The 26496-nt window shown below is 34.7% G+C and overlaps 1 protein-coding gene across 1 annotated transcript in view; it reads right to left on the reverse strand.

Moving 5' to 3' along the window:
- dcma (decima) overlaps nt 1–26496 on the reverse strand; it is a 640978-nt gene that overhangs the window by 140241 nt on the left and 474241 nt on the right. The window lies entirely within an intron of this gene.

A 26496-nucleotide genomic window follows, 5' to 3' on the forward strand; every position in this document is an offset into this window, starting at 1 on the left:
CCACTGACAAGAAGAAAACGGGTCCATCGATCACACACACACACACAGACAGAGGAAAACATGCTAAATGACAGGGAACGAGAAGAAAGATCAAATACATTCATCAAATGGCGGCCGCTGAAAGTCACTGCTTTTCTATCTAAAAGCTATAAAGTTCTGTGATGTGTTAACACCATCACTGAACAAGGCTAAAGCACTGTTTGCACTAAATGGAACGTTAAAAGTACAAGATTGGCCTTTGCAATTTTCAGTTTGAAAAGCGTTCTAAATACTTTAAGTTTTAGTCTTATAGATGTAGCGCTACTACGAAGTTAAATTTCCTGCCATAGTTCTATCTAATTAACAAACATCTTTCTTTTTACTCCGGATAGGCCTTATGAGATTAACAAAATAGACAATGTCTATTGGCATTTTATGTAATGTGCTGACTAAGGGCTGACATGAGGCCAAAGTAAAAGTACTCACTCTATTCAACATTAAAATTTTCAATAGATGAAGAACTGGAGCACGAAAGTTACCAACCGGTAATTATACACTACATTCAACGATATTTTCAACTTAGAAGTTTATGGAAGGCGATATTGAAGTACGCATAGACAAATAAGATTTTTTTTTAATAAAAAGCGTATTCTTACTTTCAAATGTGCTATTCGAATCTACAGATGACACGTTTTGATGCATAAGCTTACAAGAGAGAACTGGAATGATTAACTATCTAGGTATATATATGTCTGTAATTTGTTAAAATCGTGACTAGAAATAGCTGTATAAAGCATAGGTTCCCAACATTTTCACATGGCGGCTCCCTACATAAATGTTACAAATTAAATATCTGGCATAATTAGGTAAATATATGAACTTAATGCCTGCAATCCAGCTTCGAGTTTTGAACGAGCTGAAAAATGATTTCTTTCTGTTCCATTTAGCCAATCTTTCCAACACCGAGACTATATGAGACTGTGAATCTACGCTTTCCAGAGGAATCCGCAGAATCCGTTAGAATCCGCTACGGATCCGCTACGGACAGGAATCTTAACCATTGTAACGCGTTCAAATTTCGACTCTTTCTTATAAGGAATCGATCCCAGGGCCCTGTGCACGCAAACTTTAGAGACTATGACAGAGTGCCATCGTTTGTTCTTGTCCCTGAGCAATACCGTGCCGTAAGGGGAGCGAGCGAGGCGACGGCTCCGGACGCCGAAGTAAGGGGGGCACAACATTCGGGAGGTAAAAAAAAGGAATATATATAATGGTAGGGAAAAAGTAATAAAAAGTGCTCAAAATCAGGAAAAGCAGGATTTATTTTTGAAAATTTTCTTACGCTTCGCACCAAACCTGGTGGCTCTTCGCGGATGGTCTGTCAACTTCACTGATATGTACGGGGCGCCGTCGTATACCCTCGCCCCCGGGCGCTGATTTTCCACGGCAAGCCACTGTCCTTCAGTTTGGGATATGGTTATATTTTAGTCAATAATATAATAATATGCTAATGAATAACATGAAAATCCACTTACTATATCGGAGAATCATCCGCCTCACCTGTTCTTTAACAAAAGTAAATTGTTGTTGAGCTAAGGTGCATCTACATGAGCCAATTCGACGCATTATCAAAAGAACAGAAATGCGATTATTCAGAGACTAGACATCAATCGATACGAATTTATTCGTAACTAATACCGGTTAATATGAAGGTTATATGAATTCTCTTTTTCTACATTTCCGCTTTACTTACAAATGAATAATTATTTTCGTATGAAACGAACTAATGGAAACTTTGCCAATACATTCCATGATCTAACTTCTGCTTTTTGACTCATGATTTGATCTAACATTTTAATTGGTAAAATTCCATTATTTTAATTTTTTATCCTATGTTTGGCGGAGTTTTATCGAAACTCGTACTTTTTTTATTTCTCAGAAGTCCCAATTAAAAACGAATATTTACAAATCTCTACTTCCAAATTAAAGTATCAAACGTGACGCTCTTTGTTAGGATTAAACTTATTATTCTACTTGAAATCTCTACTGCACATCGTTGGGATTTATATGATTGCAAGGAAGGAGTAGCAACCTATCATTTCGTCTCTAATTAATTAGCAGTGCCGAGTATGAACTATTAGATTTATAGAACTAAATTTATATAAAAAATGCTATTGACAATCTATTTGTTTATTTCTTTTTTGTTACTTTTATGGAGAGAGAAGGATGAGAACTAGTTTCTATTAATGGAAATACAACGTTTTCTTTTTCAAAGCCTCTTTTTTATAAGACATGAAGTTAATTCATATCTTAAGTTCTAGCATGAATATATATTTATAACATGTTGGTGTGCATGAAGTGCCGCCGCAAAATTGTAATTTTCAAAGGGAAGGACATAAATGACTAAAATGAAAACTAAAATACTTAATTAATCAGAATAGTCACTGTCTGCAATTACACACACTTTGCCATCGCTCAGCTAACGATTAGATTCCGCGGCGAAAGAAGTTTCGAGTTTCATTTGTGAAAAAGGCCTCAATAGTACGTTGCCCCATCCGACCATCAGGGACGATCTTCCCTCCCGGAAAGTGATCGACATGCCTGAAGAGATATATTAGTTAGTAAGAGAGTAGGAGAGGCGTCAGGAAAATAAGATGGAAGGGTTTCATTCATACTGCAATTCATGGAGAATCTTCAATGTTCTTTGTGCGATATTTACGCATGCATTGTCGTGCAACGTGAGGACTCAAATGCCCTTTGAATCTATATCTATCTATCTATCTATCTATTGATGGTACGGTAAAGTTGGACATTTCATAGAGATCAGCACTATAATGATCTGCAGTGATGGTTTCGCTTCAGCAGTGAAAGCGGTAATGGATCACACCCACTATAGATCAACATACTAGCAGTAATATCTTCAGGGAGTTTCGGAAACAGTCCTGGACTTCAATCAAACTCAAACCACTGTCCTGACCATTTACAATTATCGTAACAGATCCCAGTTTTATTAAAGATACTAGCCGATGCAGGAAGCTTTCCGGGTTACTCCGTACACTCAGGGAACTGCACACCCTCTGGATGGAAGTGTCAACTGATATGACACGAATGTTTCTAATTTGTTCACTTTACCGATTGCATGGAGCTGGCGAGCGACTATGGTATGGAATGTGCCTAACTCGTATATAATAATACAAGCACTTATCCGAGGGAAAGCTTCCACGAATTTCCTGAGGAGTTCATCAGAACATGTTGTTTGGTCTCCACAGTGTTATGTCAGCTTCTGGATAATAGAACAGTGATTTTTAAAGAAAGGTAAGTGGTCAAGAATTTTTGAATAAGATTATCCACACATAACCTCCAACTATATGAGAAATATTATAATTATTGTGTGTCAAACTACTTGTCATATTTTGTTGCATTAAATTTATTAATTTTATATTGTGATCGTTAACCCGATACAGTCTCACGAAAGTATAATTTATCAACAGTGCTCTACATGTATCGTAAGTAATCATTCATGTAGGCTAATTCAATTTGTCAAGATCATTCGATTCACGTCTCATTAACAATAATTAACCTTATTTATAACTCGAAAATGCAGAAAATTTAAAAACGGATGCAATAATAATAATGGTCTTTGGAATGTACAGAATTATTGGATACATTCATCTCCGAGTTTGGTAAACAATTACGAAACTGCATATACAGAATTTAAGTATCAATTTGTGACTGTGGAAAATATATTGTATGGTTTTCATTATTTTCAGGTAGAATGTATACCATGTACAGTTACCTACACACACACACACACACACACACACACACACACACACACACACACACCACAACTACATATATATTAATGTATTCAGTGACGAGAACACACTCCACTGTTGAAACGAGATAAATGACGTATAACTTCATCATAATAATTGACTCTATACCCCTCCCTGCTACCCTCCCACGCGTTTCTCTCTGTTTAATACTGCACTGCTGTAATATACTGTATATGTACAAGCACGTTGTCTGTCCATTTGATGTACGTATGTCATATATAAAAAGAAAACACCTCCGATGACAGTAATAGTCTAAGTAGCATTAACGAGGTGTGGCAAGGATTATTTCTTTACCCGATATGTCAGTAATATTTTATATGAAAGATAATGATTATAATGCGTCTACTGAAATAAATTATAGTGTATTGGAAAAAAGGCCGTTAATGGAAGAGGTCCTATAGTTATTACCTTAAGTGTACCTATACAGAGTTACTTCTTTAGTACTTTTATGCACAACATTTATTAAATATGTAGCCCAACATTTGAAGTATGTCAATCAAGCAGGATTCTTCATAACCATGCACTAAATCACGACTTTTATTCGACAAAATTCTCATTTATATTATTATTATTATTATTATTATTATTATTATTATTATTATTATTATTATTATTATTATTATTATTATTATTCACTAACTGATTCAACTTCAAGGAGAATTTTCTCAGGAAATGACGAATGTAACAATTGTGCTTCGGTGCAGCAAAAACACTCAATCGATTGATCTGAAATTTGGTACACAGGTTGAGATTAAAAAGTACCAGATCTGAAAGGACGCTACTGAATATAATTGGAGGAGGTGGTTAATAAATCGCAAGCAAACTATAACTGCAGCCACCTACATATACAATACAGTATACCATTTTTTTTTATTGAGTTGAATGAGTTTCCTGAGTATAGATTAGAATGGTTCACGCCTATATTCAAGATAATTTATAAATTATTGGAGGTAAGTTCTTTTCGGACGATTGTTTATCAGAAACGACTAATTCGATTTTGTTCGTATTTCCCAAATAAATATTTTATTAATAACCTAGCAATATGGCATAACTCATTTATACTGCAAAACTTTACGAGCGGTCCCGGGTTCGATTCTTGGTGGGGGCACTCGGTCGAAAAAGTGTAAAAGCTTTTTCAGGCCAGCCACCCTGAATGAGGTTTTCCTGGGTTTTCCTCACTCACACCAGGCAAATGCTGGGGTGGTTCTTAACTTATAGGTCCCAGGCCGCTTCCTTCCTTCCTCCTTCCTTTCTTCCTTCCCTTTCCCCGGATAGTGAGGGACGTCATCCCTCAAAACGTGAAGGGCTAAATGGCCTTAGATGCCAAAAGCCGAAAGCCCAGAAATCTAAATCCTAGCCTGAAAAACTCCACGAGGGGTAGTTTATTCTAGATGTGAATTCTTGAAATGAAATGAAATCTGTGAGTTTTACGTTCCACGCTTATGTCGGTTAGGCTAAAGGAAACGGTGATTATGAGAAATGAATGAAATGGTGAAATGAAGGAAGTGGGAGGAAACGGAAGAACCCCGAGAAAACCCACGATCACGGTGTTTGTCCACCACAAAGTCCGAACTGGGATCGAACCCGGGATCCCAAGCACCGGAGGTGAACACTAGGGTGGGTCGTTTTGCCACTTTTTCTTCGGAACGAAATGTAATACCTGGCAAAAGTGGCCAATCCACATGGACATTTCAGATATAGATTTTTTTTTCAAATCAGATAATATCTTCTGTGAGAACTATTGTATCAAAGTTTCAAAATTTCACTGAAAATTGCAAAAAATACCAAAATTGTTCATTTTTTGTTATGTTAAAGTAAACATATATTTGGGTTTATACATGCCAGATGCTATGAAAACTGACATTCCAGTCTCAAAATGCCAGTTATATGCGCTTGGGGGTGTAGGGGTGCCTCCTCTGGGGCCGGAAAAGAGGGTAAATTCAGTATAATTAAGCGTTTCTACAGCTTTTTTCGTCCTTGCCTTTTCCTTCGGGACCTGCTGGACCAATATGAAGATGAACGTGACAATTTTTTTTGGATAGCATCGTCACTGGAGATGATACGTGGTGTTATCACTACGAGCCGGAATCCAAAAGACAGTGCATAGATTACCCATTTCTACAAGTGCTTCATGCAGGCTCTGGTTCATCGTTGGAAAAAGTGCATAACAAATGGTGAGAACTATGTCGAAAAATGAGTCTGTAGCTGACATACTGCTCTGTTTAGCTGTGCTGTTGTTAGTTATGTATCTCCATTAGTTTCCATAAAAAGGATGCATTACTTTGGGAACGACTTTCGTAGCTTTGACTGAAACTGTTATGATTGCTCAGAGATACAATGTAAGCAAGAGGGCTGCGGCACATATAACATCAACTGTGCTTCAGGTAGCTTCAAAGGTTGGAATTATAACTTCTCAAAAATCTAGCGACATAACATCTGCTTTAACTGTAGACAGGAACAAAATAAGGCGTGCGAAACTTAAACTTACTCGGAATTTAAAAGAAAGTTCTAGAAATAATGATCCCATTAAAATCCTATACTTTGATGTCAGAAGGGATGACACTAAAATACACACAGAAATCGTTAGAGAAGAACACTTATCACTTATGGCTGAACGTAACTCTTAATACGTTGGTCACGTGACACCATCCTCTGGCTCTGCACATAACGAAACCACAGCTATTTTCGAATACATCAAGAACCATCTCAGAGTTGGGCTTTGATAAAGTTTAGGTTCTTGGGTGTGATGGAACATACACTAACACTGCTTGGAATGGAGTTGTTCTTCGAAAATTAGAGGAACTAACAGGGAAACATATGCAATGGGTTATTTGTCTCTTGCATTTTAATGAACTGCTGTTCCGAGCTCTCTTCACGCATATTCACGGCGCTTATTCAAGCACCTACTCTTACACACGTCTCATAGTTTCAAAACTATATAACTGTGAAAAGCTTTCAGTGTTGCTATTCAAACCAATAAAATATGACTTACCTCATCATAGTCCAGAAGAACACAAGAAACTCAGTAAGGACCTGAGATGCTTGTTCCAGATATCTCAAGCCATTGACTCCAGAGCATGCCCGGAAGAGCTTGTTTCTATGTTCCCTGGCAAACTAAACAAAGCTAGCTGGTTGACTAGTGCAAAAAGAATTTTAACATTGTATATTGCAACAAAAAACCTACCAAGAAATTAATAGAAATTGCGACATTCCTACTTAGAGTCTGTGGTTATGCAATGCCGTATCAGAACATAGTCTTCCATTGCTGATGATCCTCTCACGTCTTTGAGGACATTCAAGGTCTAGATACTTACCAAGGGAATACCAGACTGTAATCCGAACATCCATTCAGATGAATGCATTCTTTGCACTCCCAGAAAATTTCTTCTCGCCATGATGACTGATGATCTACTTGCTGTCCGACAAGATGCATTACATAAGATTCTTAGAGCTCGAGAACACGAAGCAGGGAATCTCCATAACTCCATTAGATATAACAACATTCCCAGTCTGAATTTTGAGGCAAACGATTACACTGCAATGATCTTTCGGCAACTCTGATGTTTCAATAACTGTACTACCAGTAAGTTCTATGAACAGTACCAAACAAACAGCTCATGGTCAAACTTTCCCTTCCTGATAACACTGTGCCAGAATGGTCCTTCACCGTCCATCCGTGCCACACGTGCCAGTAGAACGGATAGTGAAATTAGTCACTGAAGCAGCCTCCCGAGTATCTGGCAGTGATGCTAGAGACGGGATGATCAGGTCAACCTTACTTTCTAGGCAAGCTGCGTCTAAATTTCAATCAAAGTCCCAATTTGTGACATTTTTTCCTGACAGTGACTAATCGGCTCAGTTCATCCGGCCCAACATATGGTTGGTAGATTGGATAGGCCTAGCGGAGGAGCCCTAGGTGCAGCCACCTCTGCATGGTAGGCTCTGGGTCACTTGGCCAGGCTATATTACCAGGTGAGCGAGGAGCTGCACAACCGCTTAACTGTACTGAATTTGCAACCCTTTTCTGGCCCCAGAGGAGGCACCCCTATACCCCCCAAGGGCATATAACTGGCATTTTTATAATTGAATGTCAGTTTTCATAGCAACTGACATGTATTTAACCAAAAATATGTTTACTTTAACATAACTAAAATTAATGAACAACTTTGGTATTTTTTGTAATTTTCAGGTAAATTTTGAAACTTTGAGGCAATAGTTCTCACAGAAGATATTATCTGATTTGAAAAAAAAAATCTATACTTGAAATGTCCGTGTGGATTGGCAACTTTTGCCAGGTATTACATTTCATTCCGAGAAAAAAGTGGTAAAACGCTGCACCCTAGTGAACACTCTACCACTAAGCCACCGCGCCCCCCCTGATGTGAATTCTTTTCGTACATTTTAATTAATAACCCTAATATATGGTATAAGTAATTTGTTGTGAAAAATCCTCAAGGAGTAGTTTTCTTTTAGGGGGTGAGTTTTCTTAGGACAAAATTTTGCTCAAAATAGACTTACAATTTTGTTTGTATTTTGGAAGAAAATGTTTCATTAATGACTACAGTACATGTTTGAGTGCAATGAGACGCTACGCAGGGAATGACGAACTTAGCTTCATTGCATCAAAAAATTAATTGTTCCCTGTTTTTTTCAGGTTTTCACAAATTTCTGTCCCATTTTCCAGTCATAAAAGTCAAACTGTGTAATTGGATTAGCGTTACGAACATGCTGGCAAGGATCTGTGTTAGGAAAGATGCAGTCGAATCTCAGCCGATGGAACACTACACCTGGGTTTCTATTTCTATACTCTTACATTGTGATTATAGGCTTTTGAGAATGTGGATGAAGGTTTCATCAGAAAACTAAGCTAACTTCAGAAATATTTGCCTTTCACAATGCGTTGTAAAGTGCTGATCACAAGTAGTAGCACATATGTATTTATTGTGCACTTTGTATTTTATGTATGTATAAAGTATGTGTACACTTTACATGTGTATACGGGGAACTTTGGCACCATAGACCGAAGATATCCAGTTTACTAATGCACTACTGATGATTTTGCGTAGGCTACGTGTGGAATTTCTTCCACAAAATTCACAATACCCTTACCTTTCATACTCTTCACTTGATTGACCTTTTGCCCACATTATGTATGAATAATCGCTGTACTATAGTTAATGGCCATGTTACCTGAAATCACACTACACATACTCTCTTTCCTGCAAGGACATAATTTTTGTCACTGCTGGTTGTAGAAACAGAAGTACTTCACAGACGGCAAATCGTATAGAATAAAAACTTTAATATACACATTCTTCTGAAGAAAATCCCATTCTTATGAAGAAAACCGCATTCTCCTAGCTTTTACAGTTTGTATACTATTGATACACATTTCCTTTATGAATTGATGAACAAGATGTATCATTGCAATTATCATTTTTTTTTACCTAACTGGGTTGGTTCAATGCATCATTTCGTAATCACAAAATGTCGAAAAATGAGTCTGTAGCTGACATACTGCTCTGTTTAGCTGTGCTGTTGTTAGTTATGTATCTCCATTAGTTTCCATAAAAAGGATGCATTACTTTGGGAACGACTTTCGTAGCTTTGACTGAAACTGTTATGATTGCTCAGAGATACAATGTAAGCAAGAGGGCTGCGGCACATATAACATCAACTGTGCTTCAGGTAGCTTCAAAGGTTGGAATTATAACTTCTCAAAAATCTAGCGACATAACATCTGCTTTAACTGTAGACAGGAACAAAATAAGGCGTGCGAAACTTAAACTTACTCGGAATTTAAAAGAAAGTTCTAGAAATAATGATCCCATTAAAATCCTATACTTTGATGTCAGAAGGGATGACACTAAAATACACACAGAAATCGTTAGAGAAGAACACTTATCACTTATGGCTGAACGTAACTCTTAATACGTTGGTCACGTGACACCATCCTCTGGCTCTGCACATAACGAAACCACAGCTATTTTCGAATACATCAAGAACCATCTCAGAGTTGGGCTTTGATAAAGTTTAGGTTCTTGGGTGTGATGGAACATACACTAACACTGCTTGGAATGGAGTTGTTCTTCGAAAATTAGAGGAACTAACAGGGAAACATATGCAATGGGTTATTTGTCTCTTGCATTTTAATGAACTGCTGTTCCGAGCTCTCTTCACGCATATTCACGGCGCTTATTCAAGCACCTACTCTTACACACGTCTCATAGTTTCAAAACTATATAACTGTGAAAAGCTTTCAGTGTTGCTATTCAAACCAATAAAATATGACTTACCTCATCATAGTCCAGAAGAACACAAGAAACTCAGTAAGGACCTGAGATGCTTGTTCCAGATATCTCAAGCCATTGACTCCAGAGCATGCCCGGAAGAGCTTGTTTCTATGTTCCCTGGCAAACTAAACAAAGCTAGCTGGTTGACTAGTGCAAAAAGAATTTTAACATTGTATATTGCAACAAAAAACCTACCAAGAAATTAATAGAAATTGCGACATTCCTACTTAGAGTCTGTGGTTATGCAATGCCGTATCAGAACATAGTCTTCCATTGCTGATGATCCTCTCACGTCTTTGAGGACATTCAAGGTCTAGATACTTACCAAGGGAATACCAGACTGTAATCCGAACATCCATTCAGATGAATGCATTCTTTGCACTCCCAGAAAATTTCTTCTCGCCATGATGACTGATGATCTACTTGCTGTCCGACAAGATGCATTACATAAGATTCTTAGAGCTCGAGAACACGAAGCAGGGAATCTCCATAACTCCATTAGATATAACAACATTCCCAGTCTGAATTTTGAGGCAAACGATTACACTGCAATGATCTTTCGGCAACTCTGATGTTTCAATAACTGTACTACCAGTAAGTTCTATGAACAGTACCAAACAAACAGCTCATGGTCAAACTTTCCCTTCCTGATAACACTGTGCCAGAATGGTCCTTCACCGTCCATCCGTGCCACACGTGCCAGTAGAACGGATAGTGAAATTAGTCACTGAAGCAGCCTCCCGAGTATCTGGCAGTGATGCTAGAGACGGGATGATCAGGTCAACCTTACTTTCTAGGCAAGCTGCGTCTAAATTTCAATCAAAGTCCCAATTTGTGACATTTTTTCCTGACAGTGACTAATCGGCTCAGTTCATCCGGCCCAACATATGGTTGGTAGATTGGATAGGCCTAGCGGAGGAGCCCTAGGTGCAGCCACCTCTGCATGGTAGGCTCTGGGTCACTTGGCCAGGCTATATTACCAGGTGAGCGAGGAGCTGCACAACCGCTTAACTGTACTGAATTTGCAACCCTTTTCTGGCCCCAGAGGAGGCACCCCTATACCCCCCAAGGGCATATAACTGGCATTTTTATAATTGAATGTCAGTTTTCATAGCAACTGACATGTATTTAACCAAAAATATGTTTACTTTAACATAACTAAAATTAATGAACAACTTTGGTATTTTTTGTAATTTTCAGGTAAATTTTGAAACTTTGAGGCAATAGTTCTCACAGAAGATATTATCTGATTTGAAAAAAAAAATCTATACTTGAAATGTCCGTGTGGATTGGCAACTTTTGCCAGGTATTACATTTCATTCCGAGAAAAAAGTGGTAAAACGCTGCACCCTAGTGAACACTCTACCACTAAGCCACCGCGCCCCCCCTGATGTGAATTCTTTTCGTACATTTTAATTAATAACCCTAATATATGGTATAAGTAATTTGTTGTGAAAAATCCTCAAGGAGTAGTTTTCTTTTAGGGGGTGAGTTTTCTTAGGACAAAATTTTGCTCAAAATAGACTTACAATTTTGTTTGTATTTTGGAAGAAAATGTTTCATTAATGACTACAGTACATGTTTGAGTGCAATGAGACGCTACGCAGGGAATGACGAACTTAGCTTCATTGCATCAAAAAATTAATTGTTCCCTGTTTTTTTCAGGTTTTCACAAATTTCTGTCCCATTTTCCAGTCATAAAAGTCAAACTGTGTAATTGGATTAGCGTTACGAACATGCTGGCAAGGATCTGTGTTAGGAAAGATGCAGTCGAATCTCAGCCGATGGAACACTACACCTGGGTTTCTATTTCTATACTCTTACATTGTGATTATAGGCTTTTGAGAATGTGGATGAAGGTTTCATCAGAAAACTAAGCTAACTTCAGAAATATTTGCCTTTCACAATGCGTTGTAAAGTGCTGATCACAAGTAGTAGCACATATGTATTTATTGTGCACTTTGTATTTTATGTATGTATAAAGTATGTGTACACTTTACATGTGTATACGGGGAACTTTGGCACCATAGACCGAAGATATCCAGTTTACTAATGCACTACTGATGATTTTGCGTAGGCTACGTGTGGAATTTCTTCCACAAAATTCACAATACCCTTACCTTTCATACTCTTCACTTGATTGACCTTTTGCCCACATTATGTATGAATAATCGCTGTACTATAGTTAATGGCCATGTTACCTGAAATCACACTACACATACTCTCTTTCCTGCAAGGACATAATTTTTGTCACTGCTGGTTGTAGAAACAGAAGTACTTCACAGACGGCAAATCGTATAGAATAAAAACTTTAATATACACATTCTTCTGAAGAAAATCCCATTCTTATGAAGAAAACCGCATTCTCCTAGCTTTTACAGTTTGTATACTATTGATACACATTTCCTTTATGAATTGATGAACAAGATGTATCATTGCAATTATCATTTTTTTTTTACCTAACTGGGTTGGTTCAATGCATCATTTCGTAATCACAAAATTCCTGTCATAAACATAGCATTTACAAGTATGTCACAGTATAATGGCTTCTTTTACAAGATTTAATAACGGGAGTTCTAGTTTCACCTGAGTGTAATATTATGTACCATGATATTTCTCTTATTTATAATCGGAGTGAAATACAATAATGAAGACAAATACATAAAAAGTGAGTTAAATATTTTTTACAGAATCAAATATTTGTTGAAACTTTCATTACGATTGTGTGGATTAGGTTTTATAGAAGGTTAAGTATTTTTTTGTTGGATGGGGAGGAATTTTGAAAATGCAAAATCCTTTAAAAGCTTAAGTAAGGTTTAATAAAACAGCAATAAGATGGAGAATAGAAATTAAAATTACTATTAATTGTGAATTTAATAAATTGAATATAATGTGAAAGAGTTTTGATCTTGACCGATGTAACTTAAAGGAAAGAAGAAATATATTAAAAATTAAGAAAAAGAACTAGAAGAGGTAATCAACAATAATGAACAATAACAGAGAAGAAAGATGATTTTAATTTAATAAATCGATAAAATGTAAATTTAAATGTTCATAAAAATTGATATATTTTTTATATAAGATTCTTGTTTAATGTTAAATTAAATATACTAATATTCACCTAGAAACCAATGAACATCATTAGATTAAATGTTAGTGATAGGCTAATATGTTACACTGAGGAAGCTAGTTGAGTAACTAGCAAAACTGTTGTCGAGAAAGGTTATTAAATAATAATAATAATAATAATAATAATAATAATAATAATAATAATAATAATAATAATAATAATAATAATAATAATAATAATAATAATAATAATAAAACGACATAAATTCCCCAAGAAGAATTATTTTAATGTAAGCAGGATTTACTTTTCATATATGTTCATTTTATGCTTGAAATCTGACACATTTTTATATGTCTAATTATGTGTTCAGTGCTATGATAACCTGTATTTCTATTGCATATACATAAATATTTATAGAGGAAAAAATTTGCTGGTCTTACAAAATTCGTGCACAATATATCAATAAAATTTTTATTCATTGGGTGTAGTGTCTTTTAAAAATGAGCTCAATTGATATAGCAAGGGGGAGAAAAGATCTGCAGTAGTAAATTAGAGATAAATGAAACATACACAGAGAAGCTACAGTGTTTCATAGGGTATCTATGTAAATACTAGCGATTCTTCCAACTTTATGTTTTAATGAAAGTCTAATATTGACACACGCACAAACGTAGTTAGTTGCTTGGTATTTAAAGATGGAAGCAAATAGTGACACTTTTTATAAAGAAGAAAAACTAGAAATGGAGAGGTGTATGCATTTATTAGGGTAGAAACATATCTCTGTTAATAATAATTTCTATATTTAAAGTAATTGTTTAGTAATGTTAGAGTATTATATACGGATGGAACATCTAACTTTAGTGCTTGACTATTAAAGTGGTGCAGATAAACTAAACTGGATATGAAATGTGTTACTATAATAATTATATAATATGTACAACGTTTCGTCTACTGGAAATCCACGACATTGCTGTAGGTGATCCGAGCATAGTAATAGAAAATATGGATATTGATCCATTGGTTGCAGTTTATAACGAGATACTTTGTATCGGCTCATAATTACATATATCTTGGGCAGAAAGTGCTTTTACACAAGCACTATACCTGTTATAATGTTAATTAAAAATAACAAAAGAAGAATGTTTTTAATATATAAGAAATATACCTTATTGTCTAGTTGGTTGCTATGTCGTTGTTTATAGATACTCAGTTAACATGTTTGATTGCAAGACAGTTTGTGTGAATATACGTTAAAAGGGAATCAAAGAATAAATTATTTAATATTCATCATGGACTTGTAATTTCAGTAGAAAAGGTGAGCATACTAGTGAATATAACTTCAGAAGATATTTTAAGGTGAAAACGATTATTGCCACTAAAGATATAACTGAACCAGGGTTAACGACTGTCTTTGGTGAGTCGTTGTAAAAATTTTGGTTTACCTCACCCGGGATTCTTGTAAATTCATATCCCGAAGTCTAAAGTAAGGGTGAATTTACCTTAGTAAGAAGGTTCATGAATACGAACTTAACCGTTCTTAGAAGTGGCAGAGTAATCACAAGAAAAATCATGATTGGTGAGACAGTAGAGAATGTAACTGTTGACAGTGCTAACAACGAGCAGAATATAGCTCCTATTGCACCCGGAATGTTGACATTAGAAGACAAAATTCTACTAGCATTACAGCGCCAGGAACAAAGCCGAAAGGATGATTTAGAAATTATGAAACAAAATTTAGCCCAGATGTCCGAAGAAGTAAAGCAAACAGTACAGCAAAAATCTGAAGAATTGAGTAGACGGTATGAAGAAGTGAATGGACGATTAGAGAGATAGTATGAAGAATTGGGTAGGCAGTTAGAACAAATTGATCAAAAGTCCGAAGAAGCGAAACAATCTGTAATACAAGCTGTGACAGACATCACGTTACAATTCGACGAGAAGTTAAAAAGATTATCTGAAGATTGCAAGAATAATTATAATCATGTAATCCAAGATGTTAATATTGTAAAAAAAGATTTTGAAGTAATCGAATCTTCTGTTCGTCAGCAAAAGATTCAGGTGACAGATAATTCTAACCAAATACGTGCAAATACACAATTGATATCTACCTTACAGGAGGAAATTAGGACATTACAGATTAAAGACAACGCATACAACAACAACATGGTTAGTGATCATTTGGAGTTTCCTCATTCACAAGAGATGACCTCACATTCACCTGCAGTAGATCGACGTGGACCTTGCGTTATCTCTTCTTCAAGTAACCCATCCGATGAGGATATTATTTTGGAAAGAATTCAACCTGGGAATACAAATGGGCGGAAAAGAGATGGTGGAACCACACATAACGCAGTAGGTAGAAATGTTCACTCAACACGAACACGAAACGGCGAAAGAAATGTAAAGTTAAGTGTAAAAATGAGCGAAATACGTGCTATGAGTAAGTTTAGTGGTAGATGTAATGAAAATGCTACTTCTTTTCTAGAAAAATTTCAGGACGAATGCAGTATAATGTGTATAGATAAATCTCAATATATGAAACTAATCCCTCATTTATTACTTCCACCGTGTTCTTTATGGTTTAAAGCGGTACGGGAACACGTCAACACATATGAGGAATTCAAGGCAGCGCTGATTGCAAATTATGAGAATGACTTTCTACTTGCAAACAGAGACGCTACGATTAGAAATCAACCTTTTAATCCTCGCTTGCACAAATCTGTTGTTGATTTTGTTGTGAATACGTATAATGAATTAAAAATCGTAAATCCATTGCAATCTGAATCTAGAGTGATCGCATCTATTCGAAATCTACTACCGTTTAAATTACAACAAATCCTGTTTTCTACGCAATGCATGAGTTTTAATCATCTATTGATGCTTGTTCAATGTTATGAAACTCAATACCAGGCACAGAATCATCAAGCGGGAATAGACAAAATTACAAACAATTCAGATAACTTTAGATCAGTACCAGTCCGGAATCTAAATATCCGTAATGTAGACGATACGGAACATAACCTAAATCGAGTAAATTTAAACAATCAGAACAATCAGAGTAGGCAAAGATATGATGGGAACACACCTAACTTAACTAATCGTGACAATAATTATGTCAGACCATTTAACCAAAGTAGATTCAAAAACAGACGAAATACATGGCGAAATTCTAGAAATACTGTAAACTACATTGATAGACGTAACCGTAGTTCAAGAGATGGCACTTTGTATCAAAATCAGAATAATGACACAATTCCTGTACAGAATAATAATGCGGGACATAATCATGATTGTGCGGTACAATGTACTTTATTAGAAGCATATACAAGTACGAATCTAAACTGATTGCAGTTGATGTGGTAGGGGTTAAACCCATATCAGCTATTGGTTCTTATGAATATTTATGTGTGAAAATAAATTTAATTTCTTCTTTTCGTTCATTTGAACATAGATTATTATATCTACCTTTGGTGAATCGTTGTGTTGTTATTAATTAAAAACAAAGATTATTTATATTATATTGATTTATGTTGAAACTTTATTGTCAAAGATTATATTCAGTAGAAGGTTCATTCTATTAAGCTAAGTATCCGACGACTGTACTCATGTGTCACCTTATATGATACTTGGATAAGATTCTTTTGTATCATGACGCCTTGTTGATATAATGTATACTTTAAAATACCATCTCACGTAATTGTTATATAATGCGCCCTGGAAAGAGCAAACATTTTTTTTAACATGACCGTTTTTAATGATGAATGAAATCGTTATCATTGTAATTTGTGTTTTAAAATGTAATTATCTCTTACGCTTTTGATTTCGCATCCTTCGTTGATTTTATTAGTAAGCGACGGCATTTTTAATGATAAAAGATAAATAATAATGGAATAAAAGTTTTATTATAAATGTACTTATATGAAGGAAACTTAATGAAGTTATATATGAAGGGCGATCAAAATGTAGAGAACACAATTATTATCATGTCATTATTATAAACGGACCAGTGGTTCTTAAATATAAAAGTCAAGCTCCCTTGTAACTTTTATATTTAGTCCCTTTATCGGGCAACATTTTATATAACGAGATACTTTGTATCGGCTCATAATTACATATATCTTGGGCAGAAAGTGCTTTTACACAAGCACTATACCTGTTATAATGTTAATTAAAAATAACAAAAGAATGTTTTTAATATATAAGAAATATACCTTATTGTCTAGTTGGTTGCTATGTCGTTGTTTATAGATACTCAGTTAACATGTTTGATTGCAAGACAGTTTGTGTGAATATACGTTAAAAGGGAATCAAAGAATAAATTATTTAATATTCATCATGGACTTGTAATTTCAGTAGAAAAGGTGAGCATACTAGAGAATTTAACTTCAGAAGATATTTTAAGGTGAAAACGATTATTGCCACTAAAGATATAACTGAACCAGGGTTAACGACTGTCTTTGGTGAGTCGTTGTAAGTTTAACTTCCTTTTTCAATACTGAAGCAGTATGAAACATGGACCAACAGTCTTAGGTAGAATCTGAACCACCGCAATCCTTTCAAATTTTAAAGTTCTCCCATCGGGATTCGAACCTAGGAATCAAGCTCGGGCGCGTTAACCACTAGACCTTCAGGAGGACATATTTGAATTGGTCTAGTCGTTCGTAAGTTATTGTCTAATCGACATGTCGGGTGGGTATGTAACCATTTTTGATGTTGTGCGCAAACACTTTCAGAAAGGAAAATTGGATATCATGAGAATGTACAGTAGAGTTGTGGCTGATTGTTCCTTAGAATATTTATATTTTTTTCGACTTGAGTTTTCAAATTACCGAGGAACAACTGTACAATTGTCTATCTGATTGAGAACATGATCTCAATAGTTCTCAGCTTGCTTATTACTCTGAATATTAGGCTTTAGAAAGAATAAAATGATAAGTACCTGAGGTTGATTGTCGTCCTTGTTCCTAATATTCAGTTCAATTGAATCAACATATTAAAAGAAGATTATGGAACTTTTTACATATTTTCTTTCACTGAAAATACATTTTTGATACGCTGGCTTATAAAACAAAAAAATGAATTCATTAGCAGTATTTTGTTGTACAATAAAGACAATGTATTTTTCTCTGGCATCGGAAACTGCATGTGGAACATTCTTTCAGCTGAGATTCTTTCAGATTAAAGGCAACACACATTTAATCACTCTTGCTGTATACAGGAACATTTTTTAAAATATTGACAGTGCCCGATTTTCAATTGGTTTCATTTAATAAGTTCAGTTATAATTATGTGTGAAGCTAATTGCGGAGTACGGTACCATTGTTTATAATTTGTTACGAGAAGTTTGTCAAGGATACATTTCGATATTACTTTTATCTTAATAGATGGCGTGGTCATCGTACAGTATCACTTTTTAGATTTGAAATAAGATAACTGTAGGTATATACGTCAGTGCAGCTAAATACGCCAAGTGATTAGTACTGGGACGTTTCCGACGAAATCCACTAGAATGCGCCTCCAATATGTGCCACGGTCTTGGACTAGTCTGATTTGTCAAATACTCGGGAAGACAGCGCTGAGACCGCCACGCCGTGCAGTGTTGTTTGCTTTGGGAAGATTCCATGGAAGGACGTTATTATTTCAATAGAGGTAAGAATCCGTTATTGGTATCGTGCTAACTCAGAACAGTGCCGATTGTTTAAAGCAATGTACGCCTTATTTCGTGTCCATCTAGGAACACTTTGTTTTGTAAGAGTAATTTCAGTATTTGTGATTCCATGGCTATTAAATCAATACCAAGTATGGTGCAGCGAAATACGCCAGGGTTTGCGCAGGACTGACTGCAGAAGATAAATATGTTTTCATTTGTCTCACATGTTCTATGTAATATCGGTGTAGTTTATTAAAGTCACTATATAGTGAAACTGTTTATTTATTCTCTTATGGACTAAAACTTTTCAGTTTGGAACTTCATTTCAACTTGGAGATGATCGTTTTTACATTTTATCTTTTATCTTCATCTTGCACTTTGGTTATTCTATTTTCCTTCAGCCATATTGTGTAGTAATATTTCAGTTCGTATAATACACACGATATAAGCAGTTGCAAGATTTATTACAGGTTTCTAGTAGTATCCTAGACTTAGGGTAATTACCTGCAGGTGTTGGTAAATACGCCACTTTGTAACACTTTTTTCTTTTACCTTGGGTACAAAAAAAAGTGAGTCGCATCATTGTCACATTTTTCCTACACGCGGAAAAGTTTACAGTGCAACGCACATGTGTTGTTGTTTGTGTTTCATGAAAATTAAGTCCATAAAAAATCCAACACCCTTAACATGGATTATTTACCTGCACCTACTTTATATCTTTGGTATCGATTTTCTCAAAAATTACAACTCAAACAAATGTATTGATTGGTATACCGTAAGACGGGGTTACTTTGCACAAGATTTAAGGAGTTTTGAAGAAAATTGGATGTAAAATTGGAGAAACGTAATAATATAGGACACTGTATTTTAAACATATAATAGCTCTAGATATATAAGGTATATATTCGTGCAAGTGCATTAGTAAACATTAAGTATCACCATAGTTATTGAAATATAAACTTTGGTGCAAAGTTACCCCATAGGTGGGGATACTTTGCACAACATATAATAAAGTATATTCAACATACGAACATAATGTTTCTGCGCAGCGTTTTCCCTTGAGTATTTATACATCTCACTTCCTACACAAAACTGCATGCAGTCTTCAAATATTGATATTAGAATGATGGTACCGGTATCAGTACTTGACATGAATTATCGACATTTGTAATATATATATATATATATATATATATATATATATATATATATTCTGTGCCGGCAGAGGAACCACTAGCAAATGCCCTACTAACATGTCAACCCAGTTACATTAAAGAAATAAAAACGTGAACTGATTTGCCTTGGTTGCTCTTTATTTCCAAGAATATCATCCCAAACGAATTCAGTGTAATATTTACTTGGTTTGTGGATTTCAGGCTGAAGCCCACCCAAATTGCATGATTTCTTTAAAAATCTAATTTAGCCATTCCTATGCCTATAAGCTTTAAGCCCTCTTCCAAAGACTATGATTTCTTAAAAAAAAAACTAAGCTTTTTTGAGTAAAGCTCGGGATCTACCCAAATAGGAAATTTACCTAAAATTAGAAGGCAGGAACTACCAGCAGTAATAATATCCTGTCTAAGAGATTACTATGGACCGGTGCAAAGTGACTCCACTTAGAGACTGGAACTGTCTTCTCCCAGTTTTATTTATTTTAATGACTTTAACACGTTTCACATTTAAATTTGAACTATCGTTTCAAAGTCCCATTATACTTAGTAGTATTGTAGTATTCTAAGAAACTGACTTATCTTGGAAGGAAATTCTTGTAGGTGATATCTCAAATTTTGTCGGCTTTTACAGTGACTGCTTTCCATATCTCTACGACAACAAATCCTCCGAGTAACTTGAACTGATGTTAACCACCAACATTATAGTCAAATACAATTAGATGCTCTGTCTTTGGTGGCAGTTGAAACTTTCTCTTTACAGTTTGTGGTTTTACCGACAGAGGACTGTGCAACTCTTTTTTATATTTTGAGTAAAGTTACCCCTGGAGTGCAAAATAACTCTGTCTTACGGTATGTCTTATCTTAAATGCCTTCAGCATACGCCTTTGTTGTTAAAGTTCATATAACATTGTAAATGATTCTATTTTCAGACAGACAGATATGAGGTTGAAGTATTATAAAATTAAAGATCCATAAACCCAATTGTGTAACTGTAGTATATCTGACGAATGTTCAATGTGTCCAGCATCGATCTATTCTATGGTTAAGTTCAGCTCTTAGCCAACTCACTTGGTAGAAAATCACAGTTAACTGTGATAGTGACTTTTATGATTGGTATCGCAAGTAAAGAAGGAAAAGTGGTTAACAGGAACTATTATACTTGCAGTTTTGAAGTCGATTTTGTTATTAAAACTCATAAAGCCTTTCTATGCCTGTGTCTAACTGACAGTCATATAAATATTTTGAGTCAGTGTTGTTGATAACTTTCACAGAAGGATGCATATTTCGAATGTTACCACTCGCATATTACGCTGAACTCCTTTCGCTGTAAAGGCACATGTACTTTTCCGTATATTATTACATATTATCTCGAAACATTATGAACTTGTTAAATTACAAAAATTTGGACTTAGAAATATCCTATTCTGTTATTCACAATGGAAATTGACGCCAAATTACTGAAGACTGGTAATTTTCATTATAATTTGTTGCTACATCTTCTTACAATTAATAAAATCTTTCATATGGTGGGTACCCCAATCACCACATTTTCAAGTCATTTGCATACTTGTTGGTCTTCAATTTATCGAGCATTTTAGCATGAACTATTTTACTAAATTATCTCTTCGTTTTACATTTGATTCCCCCCACAAAAAAGAAGTCAAACACATGGACAATATACTTCGTACACGATCTACGGACTTACTTCGTAAACTTGACTTGCTTTGTGTGAATGTGAAATATTTCCTTCTGGAGATCTTCAGTCCCAAGTTATGAGCAATCAAAGTTGTAGTTCAAATTTATTAAAACTTTCCCAAAAATTAAAACTCTCTTATTATTGTTTAGAATAAGAAATTATAGGGATCAAATACATAGGACATACCTGTAAAACGTTTATCTGTTACATGTTAGATAAATATAGTGGAATGGAATTTAATTATAGTGCGCGTTTAGAACACATATTTCTTAAAATTAATGATGGATGATATTTTCCGCAATCGGGAAAACCATTACTAGTTCCTTATTTCTAATTTTGAATTGAATAGTTTCAGCAAAGCATAATGTGAATTCGTTTAGCTTTTTAAAAATAATGCTGTGTAACGACTTCCATACGTTGTGATCTTATGATTCATTCATTCTTTCAAAAAATTAAACATTTTTCTAAAAGAAAGTATAAGAAATAAATATATGCAATACAAAATATAAACATAAACTGAAAATGAAACAAATCGCAATAAAACGTTTTCAATTTATGTATAAATAAGTATGAAAGCACGAAGAATACACTAATATACAATAACTTGATTTACATGATGATGGAAGAATTTATTAATTGATCGGTTATAGGTAAGAGCGCTTTCAACGCTTTTAAATCCTTGATAGAACAAAGATTCTATCTAGTTAATAGCTAGGATTAGCTTTAGTGAATAGAACACTTTTTATAAGTAATTTTCTTGAAATCAAATTTATTTTTTTAGTTTTAGGTTGAATTTGCTTTGTTAAAAGTTTAATTATTTATATATTATTAATATTAAAAGTTTAATATATATTATATATTAAAAGTTTAATATATTTAAAGAAAGCATTTTTAAAATATATTTTATTTAGTTTTTTTCAAATGCTTCATGAAAATCGTAATTCTGAAAATTTGTTGGAACTTGTGAATGTTTACCCCTGTGTGCTAGATAATCCAGCTTTACTTAGAACTAACGCTGGTTGCATACGAAAATACTGTTATTTGCTTTTAAAATCACACAAGAGATCTAATTTTAAAACATTGTAGAAATACATAAAAGTAACAATGGTATATTATATTATCACCTGACTTATGACGCTGAACAAAATTTCATCATTGTATGGTAGTAGGAAATGAACTGAATTAGGGTTCCAAGATTTGAGAACAAAGTTGAACCATTGTGTGCTAAAGAGAAACATCTTAAAGAAGGTACATTTTATATAGGCTTATTTCTCCTGTTCTTTGATCGAAGTCAAGTACACAATTATTAAACACTATTTTTCTCACATAATCTGACTATACAGTACATCATCTACCTATAACTAGTCATATTTGTTAATTTACGAATTTTACTTATGGAGTATATTAAAACCAGAATCTCATATTCAAATTAAAAATTGAAAGAAATATACAATATCGACATTTTTACTATCAAAGATACAGTATAATTCTATTCGGAAAATTGAGGGAAGAAACAAAAAATACCTCTCGACTATTAAAACGGGTTTAAATTATATTCATGAGAGATTCAGTAGAGGGAAAAAAAACATGCGTTATCCTTTTGGAAATTTAATTGTTAGTCGTAACTGATACCCCTGTTAATTATCGTGTGTTCTGCTGTGTAATCTTGTATCGTTAGTTTTAGGTTTTATGTCCTTTAAATTACATCAAAATTAAAATGAACATGAATAGAGACCTCAATAATTCTACTAGTAGAGCATTTTTGTTGTCATTTTTGCACCATGTGTCTGTTGTTAAGGAGGGGCAAGTGGACCAGAGATACCATTGTTCTATAATTAATCCATGAACTTTTGGAAGGAGGTAAGGGAATGTATTTTCTATTTATGGATATAGAAAAGGTTTTTGTTCAAAATAAATTGAAGAATATTGATAAGAGTGCTGAAGAAGATTCCGTTGGAGTGAAAAGATAATAATACATGCGAATTGATAGATTAATATGTACAGTATATTCCTCTTTCTCAGACTATATTTGGACCATGGATGTTGATTCTATTCAGCGAAGGTGTGCATATCACTACTTAATAGAATTAAAATTCATGTGTTTCAGATGGATCTTCCAGTGCTTTGAGATACGAAAATGTCAAAGGGCGCATCAAATGAAATGCTTTTCTTGACCAAAGAGCCTTCTGTAATAGGATCCTATGAAACCACTCGAAAATTTTAAATGGTAACGTATGAAATTTGATTTATTATTAAAAAGTTGATGGAAAAGTAAACAATTTTTGTAGGAGAATGTTTTCATATGGGACACAGTTTACGAGATGATCTCATTTCATTGTGAATTCTTGTATAATCAGATGAAATTCATATTTAAATATGCCTATTTTCCAAACAGTGCCCTACACGAAAAATTTTTTCTACAGAAGTTGCTTGTTTATTCATGATTTTTAATTATGTATCAAATTACATACCTTACCATTTACAATTTAGAAGACCCCCGGGGTCTCATAATACGGTGCCATAAGCATCAAGCAAAGCGCTCAATTCGACGAGCCTTCTGGAATTTTCCAATTTCATGTTTTGTTTCGTGGTTTTATCTCTAACTGTTAATGATTTATAAGCATTGGACGTTTTATAAGAATGCTCAAAACTCCCGTGTTGAGTGGTGCCCATTTCGTAAAAGATATGTAATCTTTTAATTTTACATCCCACGATTATGTGGTGTAGAGTAAAGAAGACGATGATGATGATAATGAATGAATTAGTGGAATGAAGAAAGTGGGAGGAAAGGGAAAGCCCTGAGAAAATCCACGAACACGATATTTGCTAGCTCGTGCCAAGTGGATTTTGTGGCGACTGGTTGACAATGTCAGGAATCCCAAACGAATTTTTTCCCTACAAAAGTTGTTTGTTTTTTATATTTTAAATGATGAAAAAAATAGATACTTGCTACTTAAAATTTTCGAGCTATATATCGGGTCCTCATGAGAGGGGGGCCTGTGGATCAAGATGAACACTATATCTAATGCGCCCTAAGACATTTCCCTATCTCACTTTTGTTTCAGCTGTTTGTTTGTGATTTGTAAGCACTGGTTCTTTTTATCTAAAACACCCAGTACATAAGACAGTAAAGAAGGAGATAAGTTGACAACACCAATTGAAAGAAAATTTTTGGTTGAGCGAAAAAAACGTTGAGCGAAAGCAAGTAAGATATATTGCACTATCATTGAATTTTTTTTAGCAGTAACTAACACACAACTTTGTGACACAAACTTCAACAATCATTTTGTATTCTAAATTTAATTTTACAGGAGCTAGCGTATCGTTATAATTTAAAGACTTCGGGTACCATAAACCAATCTTTTACCTCCTAGGCAAAAGTTAGTATTTTTCTCTGATTTGGGTAATCCCGGGCTAAGCTTTCAGGAAGTCAGATTCCTGTACAGGCATATGTTTTAGAGATATATAAAACGAATTAATGAACGATTTTAAAAAATGAATTGTTAAATATGCAAGAAGCTCTAATATATACTAAACATAATCATTTAAACTAACGTATTCCGTATAATGTAATTCCTGATTATTAAATGCCCTCTATGTTAGATAGGCCTATTTCGTTATCTCAAACATTTTCCAATATTCAGTATTGGATGGGTATAAAAAGAAATGTGTTGACATGTTACAGTGGTAGTGCTTTGATAACGTCAAATGCCACCTGATATGATTTATAGCTACTTAGAATATAAAACTAGAGTAAACAAACCATATATTGCCGTGTGAAGAATGGATCAAAGGGTAATATATGAAAGATAAAATTAGATTGCAAGAAACCAATCATTATTTTGTGCAAGTAAATTAGTCCTCGTAAAGTTTCACCATTCTTGTTGACTTCTCTCGTGACTATATGATTAACATTAGCGTTTTCCATTTCCCAGGTTTAATTCCCGGCGGGAGCTCATGTGCTCCGAATTCCACACTAAGATGCAGATGCATGTCTAATGTAATATTGCTGTTGAACGGGACGCTAATCTCTAAAGTCAACTTCACGAAATCTCTTACCTAAAATTTAATCTCAAGGAATAAAATTTGATTAGTGGTCAAAAAGACGGTATGAAATAATATGGCAGTTTAGACTCAGTGGTGGCTCAGTGGTAGGGCCCTCACTTCTGATGCATGGGGTCCCTCGTTCGATCCCAGCTCACGCCAAGTGAACTTTGTGGTGGATAAACACCGTGTGCGTGAATTTCCTCGGGGTTCTCCCGTTTGCTCCCATTTTGTTCATTCCACCATTTCATTCATTTTTCATCATCATCATCTCCTTTAGCCTAATCGGCATAACGTGGGACGTAAAATTTCAAGATTTTTACATTGTATTATTCCAACTAGGGCAAGAGCAACACTATTTGTATTATCGTGGAGCATTAAGAAGATTCTGAAAAATGTATGAAGGGCAGCGGATGAAAATAAAAACAAAAGAATGCCATTGTGATTGGAATGAAGGAAGTTGTCCTAAGTAGAGAAACCTCAAGGGAAAGGCAGAACACGTGATTAGTTTTCGATAATTAATGAGTACTGAAGTGTGTAAGGAGAGAGATAATAACAAGGATTTGAATGTCGAGAAAGTATCTTTTAAGAAGGATGAAATGATGTTTAGTGCATTGATAATGATGTTGCCTATGAGACAAGATGAAGTGAAAATAAGTTGTTTTTTTGTCTCGACTCGTAAATTTTCAAGATATCTCGTCTCGATTCTCAAAGAACTCTTTCTCGTTTCACTTCGTATATTTATGTCTCCAT

Source organism: Thermobia domestica, chromosome 2, assembly GCF_964235325.1.
Source record: "Thermobia domestica chromosome 2, izTheDome1.hap1.1, whole genome shotgun sequence".
In the NCBI taxonomy this organism is placed as follows: Eukaryota; Metazoa; Arthropoda; class Insecta; order Zygentoma; family Lepismatidae; genus Thermobia; species Thermobia domestica.